The following is a 5,731-nucleotide window of genomic DNA, read 5'->3' as shown; positions in this document are numbered from 1 at the left end:
TGTTCACCTTTCTCAAGTCATCATAAAATTCCCATCTACGTCTTCTAGGTCTATTATGCACTCCTGTAATATTTCTCTCTAGGAATCAGAAGCAGGAATAGAGGCTGTGCTGTCAACTTATGTAGGAGTGCATTTCTCTCCACTATCTTCCAGGAAAGCGCCATGGCTCAGTGGTAGGACAACTGCTTTGCATGAAGAAGGCTCCAGGTTTAATCCCCGGCATGAGAGATGGAAATAACCTCTGCCTGAGACCTTTGAGAGCTACTGCCACTCTGGGTAGACAATACAGACTTTTGACGGGCCAAGGGTCTGACCCAGTATAAGGCAGCTTCACAAGCTCCTGTGCAGGCACATTTGTAAATAAAGCAAACATTAGGAAGACAGCTTCAGCCTCCAGTGTTCTCTCATTCAAAGGAGAAGCTAAACGTTGCAAACTTTGGGATGTCTTCACTGCTTGGTAGGAGTGGAATTCTAACCCAAGAAGGAGGTGGTCTGCCACCCCACCAGATGACATGAACCGACCGCTATCAGTATTCAGCCTGGGACGATGAGCGACAGGCACAGAACTAGGCAGGGCTATTTTTGGGCAGGAACGCACAGGAACGGAATTCCAGCTGGCTCCCGAGTTGACCACGCCCAGCAGGAAGTCATTAGCATAACAGGCCACACCCAACAGCAGAAACTCATTAGGACTGGCTACATTAGGGGTGTGTGGCCTAACATGCAAAGGAGTTCCTGCTACAAAAAAAGGCCCTGGGTTTTGACAAGGTAAACAGAATAAGAAGCGAAAGGTGGGTGTGGCTGGATAACCACACTTCTGGTAACATGGGGGTGCAGCCTAATGTGCTAATGAGCTATGCTGTCAGGGGTGTGGCCTAATATGCTAATGAGTTCCTGCTGTTGGGTGTGGCCTATGAGGCTAATGAGTTCCTGCTGGGCTTTTTCGACAAAAAGAGCCCTGGAACTAGGAATACATGCAGAGGCAATAACTCTATTGAATGGTGTTGTGGAGATTAACACTGGATTAAAATAAAGCTTTAAAAAAAAAACCTGGCAATGCAATGCTCTAAATATTTCTGTTGCTTTCTGTCAACCTCACACACATGAAAAATTAAATCCTCTCAACCTAACACACACAGAAGTTTAAATGAGACCCCAACATACTGTCTCCAAAGACTGGGCCCTCACTTTAAGTAGATAGGTCAGGCCCGCCTTGAAATCCACCCTTCCTGTTTGGAGTAAGGGAGAGCCCAGGAAAAAAAAGGGGGTGGTGGTGAAGTAGATAGAACTTAACTTCCTAGAAGCCAGCTCCGCAGAACTGCTCCAGGTTTAATGAAAGCAGGGAGGCACTGAAACAGAACCCCAGCAGCTGAGGCCTCCCTTGCCGCTTGCTGCTCAAAAGGGGCCAGCGCGATGCATACAAAGAGCAAAGTTTGTTGCTTGCTACAGTGGAAGAAGGAAACGAGACTGATAGGATTTCAAGCAGTTGCTTGGAGTGGGGGACAGCAGTTAAGAGAGACACCCCCCACCTCGCAGATCAAAACAGAGCCTTACAATGGGGGGGGGGCTTATCACTCTGAACAGAGAACAGGAAACTCGGCAGGAGGACAGATGTTTTGTGAGTCGGAGACTTCTCTAAGGACTGCTTTCCCCTCTCCAGGAATTTTGCAACAAGCAGACAGACACAGCAGAAAGTTCTAAGCATAGAGAGGCCGCAGAGAAGCCAAAGATGTCAACGAAGATGGAAGTGGGTTTAAAACCGCAGCTGTGAAAATACAGAGGGGAAATGGGTGCAAGAAGCAATGAACGTGGCTGTCCAAGTTTCATAGAGGATGTCGTTTGCCTTCACTCCAACTCCCACAGCCACAGTGGAGACACCATGCGGTCTTCCCCTCCGTGGGAACCTCATCTCTTCAGCAAAAGGTACAACACGCTTGAAGCAGCCACAATGTCCACTGGCACCTGAAACTATGAGAAACAAGAACAGTTTTAGGTATCTAGTAAAGCTAAAGGTTCCCTTGCTCGAAAGCCAGTCAAATCCGACTCTAGGGTTGCGGTGCTCATCTCCGTTTCCAAGCCGAAGAGCCAGCGCTGTCTGAAGACGTCTCCGTGGTCATGTGGCCGGCATGACTAAACACCAAGGCGCACGGAACGCTGTTCCCTTCCCACCGAAGTGGTCCCTATTTATCTACTTGCAATTTCTTGCTTTCAAACTGCTAGGTTGGCAGGAGCTGGAACTAGAGATGGGCGCTCACTCCGTCATGCGGCAACCCGGGTCTCGAACTGCTGAACTACCGACCTTCCACACAGCCTGCAGTTCAGCGTCTTAACTACTTGAGCCACCGCAGCTCCTTTAGGTATCTAGGGCACCCTTAAACCTCTTTGACACTGATGCCCCCAAAGCAGCAAGCAAGCAGCAAGAAAAAAGACCATTAGCTGATGCACCAAAGGCAGGGTGCAATTGCTAAAAAAGGAAATAAAAAGCTGATGCTCCTGAAGCAGTGTGAAATCCCTAAAACATGAAGCAAAGAAGCGGATGCTCCCAAAGCAGTGTATAGGACCTCTAAACCCCTGGTGGGGGTGGTGTTAGCCGACGAGCGGAAGGTCCGCACGTAAGATCAAAAGCCGAGAGAGATCTACGCAGCATCAAAAAAGTAGCCTGTAATGGGCCATTCCGGCCAGACGGTGGCAGTGCTGCACTGTGGCTGAGAAAAATGCTGACGACATCAAGCAACGCCGAGTGAGAATGCTGCCGGAACATGTCTGAAGCTTACAGCTGACCAAACTCCCCGTCCACTGCGAAAATGTGTGTGAATTAAACAGATATATGTTGTCCTCCCTTACCCCTATCATTGTTAGTCCCGTGTGAATTCATGAGTAACTGTAAATCGCTCAGAGCCGGCAGCTCTGCAAGGTTTGAGCAATCAATAAATTGAAATATTATTATTATTATTATTGAAAGAATAGCCTCTTCATTATATAATAATGATAATAATAATAATAATAAAAAAAGGAAATTAGAAGGTGATCCTCCCAAAGCAGTGTAAAATAAGCTAACAAAGACAGTAATAAGAAGCTGATGCTTCCAAAGTAGGGCAGTGGAGTAGTGTAGAAAATAATGGTTAAGAACCAGAAGACATATCTTCTGTTTCAAAAACCATAAACCATATAGGACAGCAGACCTTGTACCAACTCACAGATGCACAACAAAACACCTATTCCATTTTTTACCTTGCCTTTCCCCACAAAAAGCTCTTGGTGGCCTTTGCCACTCTATCAAGGGAACTGTTTTTTTAAAAAAGATATATGCCATTTTAAAAATACATTTAAAATGCGTCTAGTGTAGTTCTGACACAACAAGCCAAAGTCTGCCATTTACTTCAAGACCAATTGGGGGGTGCACCCCCAACCTCAGATATTCCCTGCTCAATACACAACTTGGCAACTAAACACACTTCCCTTTGCACAACAAACAACAGTTTGACATTATCTCCAAACCATAAACAATGGTTTGTTCTCTTTCCTCCAAATGAGCAAAATTTGGATCAGTTTCTACCACAAACCACAGAAATCTTAACTATCCAATTGCATGGAGGGGAAGGGACTGCCAATCAGAGTAGACAGCACTGAGCTCGATGGACCAATGACCTGAAGGCAGCTTTTTTACATGTTCATATAAATGACAATGCTTCTGAGGTAGCAGCCCAGTTCAGACAGCAAGTGAAACCACAGGGTGGTGTGACCGTAAGCTTTTCTGCAAACTATGATTCGTTAAGGTCCATCAAACTAGGATGGTTTGAAGTTGGTTCAGTCTTATCGACGCAGACATCCTGGCTTCATCCTGGCTTGTTCCCTGGCTGACACATTCACCTACAGAGCTGTCTGATCAAAAGCAGCAAAACCAGCTGCGGCTGAGGCTAACCAGGATTTGAGCAACGGCCTGCAAGCTGCATCTTGGATTCACAAATGAACCGGAGTTAAAATGAAAAGCACAGCTTCCCTGCAACTCCGTTTGGGCATTCAGACGTTACTAGGTGAATTACAAAGCCATGCCTCAGGTGATGCCAAATGAAGGACCTGCAGATACTCACCGTACACCTTGCTTAGAATTTTTCAGATAATTCAGGCCTACGGGGAAGAGGGGAAAAAACAAATAGGTTATGTAAAGTACTGGGTTCGCCGCATGGAGGACTCGGACGACGACATGCTTTTGCCCACATTTATTGTATTTCACTCCAACTAAGACTAACTAACGGCCTGACAGGGCCAACTATATACATATCCACCCAGCACCCCCCTATTCCCATTGGAGGTTTTGAATGTCCCGCCAAAGTGGCTATTGGTTGGGGCTGGGGGAAACCAGGATCCAAAGTTTCCTTTGTTCCAAGAGCCAAGCTCCTGCATGTGCCGCGGACCCCTGGTGGTGGTCCATGTACATAACAGGTTATTATACAAGCAGCTGTCTGTGGGGGAGTGAGTCCAGAAATACAACCTCGGCTTTCAAAGTGGATGCTGTTTTCTTAAGAGCTACCAGGTAGAGACTCCACAGCTGTGTTTCTGGCTGTGTGATCCCTGGAGGGAGAAGCCACCCATACTATTGCAGACCGATTTCACACAAGAGCTGCGCCGCGGTCGCACCTCCCTTTGCCCCGCTTCTATTGGTCAATTTCCCACTCGAAGCCGCGTGGCCGCATTTTGACCTGCGGCTTTGTCCGATTTTCCCCACGGTTTCGTGATCCTCAAAAAACAGGAGAAAATCGGGGAAAATCGGGCGAAGCCGCGGGTCAAAATGCGGCCGCGCGGCTTCGAGTGGGAAATGGACCGATAGAAGTGGGGCAAAGGGAGGCGTGACCGCGGCGCAGCTCGTGTGTGAAATCGGTTGCAGTTTTAGTCGTCTGAATTCCTATGCATGGGCAACCGAGGAATGGCTGGGACTACGTCTTTGGCCTTTGGAATGTAACATCCATCACGTTGTCAGAAAGCGGTGCCTTCAGCCGCTACAGGGAAGAGCGAGCTTTGCACTTTGGATCTGGAGAGCAACAGAGGAGGCGAGCTTAGGAGAAGCTAAGGAGGGCTGGCAGGCGGATTTCAGGGGTGTGTGTGAGAAAACAGGTCTCTAAAAACCTGATGCAGGAACCTTGCTCAAGCTGAACAGGTCTGACTGAGGTCAATATATGGATGGGAGACCTCTTGAGACCCCCCCCAGGGACCCCTCCATAAGTTCCAGGATGGAAGAAAGGGGGATGCAAATGAAGTAAGAGGGCCAGAGCGGTGTAGAGTGTCGGAATAATAGCGGAAAGGTCTCAGTTTCAATGCCTACTCCGCCATACAGTCCACTGGGTGAGTTTTGGTCAGCCACTAACCTACCTCACAGGGTTGGCGTGAGAATAAAAGGTAGGGATGTGGAGCACCACGTATAGCACTCTGAGCTCCTCAGAGAGCCGGTGGGATAAGGACAGACTGTCAGATAGCTCTGCCATGCAATTGGAATGTGTGGAGGGGGAAGCCACCTTGCTCTGCCTGCTTCTGAGTTTCACTGTCTGAGTATTATCTGTTTCTTGACCTTGGGATGTTCCAGCTGCTGTCGGCTTATGCTGGGAACCAACGGCTCTTACTTTTGCCCGCTTTCTTTCCCCGCCCGCGCGAGCCTTGCTTATTGGCTTTGCTTGTAAGGGGTGTGTGTGTTTGGTTCTTGTATAATTCAGGGTGCCATACTGTTCCCGGGCATTCC

General features: G+C 48.1%; 1 long non-coding RNA gene across 1 annotated transcript in view; it reads right to left on the bottom strand.

Moving 5' to 3' along the window:
* Nucleotides 1-900: 900 nt before the first annotated feature.
* LOC107124644 overlaps nt 901-5,731 on the bottom strand; it is an 8,387-nt gene continuing 3,556 nt past the window's right edge. Inside the window, exons 3-4 of the long non-coding RNA XR_001482990.1 lie at nt 4,092-4,128; nt 901-1,968 (exon numbers count right to left, since the gene is read on the bottom strand). This is a non-coding gene — a long non-coding RNA (uncharacterized LOC107124644). The remainder of the gene's footprint in view (nt 1,969-4,091; nt 4,129-5,731) is intronic.

Source organism: Gekko japonicus, unplaced genomic scaffold (assembly GCF_001447785.1).
Source record: "Gekko japonicus isolate JY-2015 unplaced genomic scaffold, Gekko_japonicus_V1.1 scaffold1343, whole genome shotgun sequence".
In the NCBI taxonomy this organism is placed as follows: domain Eukaryota; kingdom Metazoa; phylum Chordata; class Lepidosauria; order Squamata; family Gekkonidae; genus Gekko; species Gekko japonicus.
The sequence above is the reverse complement of the archived record's forward strand: the minus strand, read 5'-3'. Positions and strand labels throughout refer to the sequence as shown.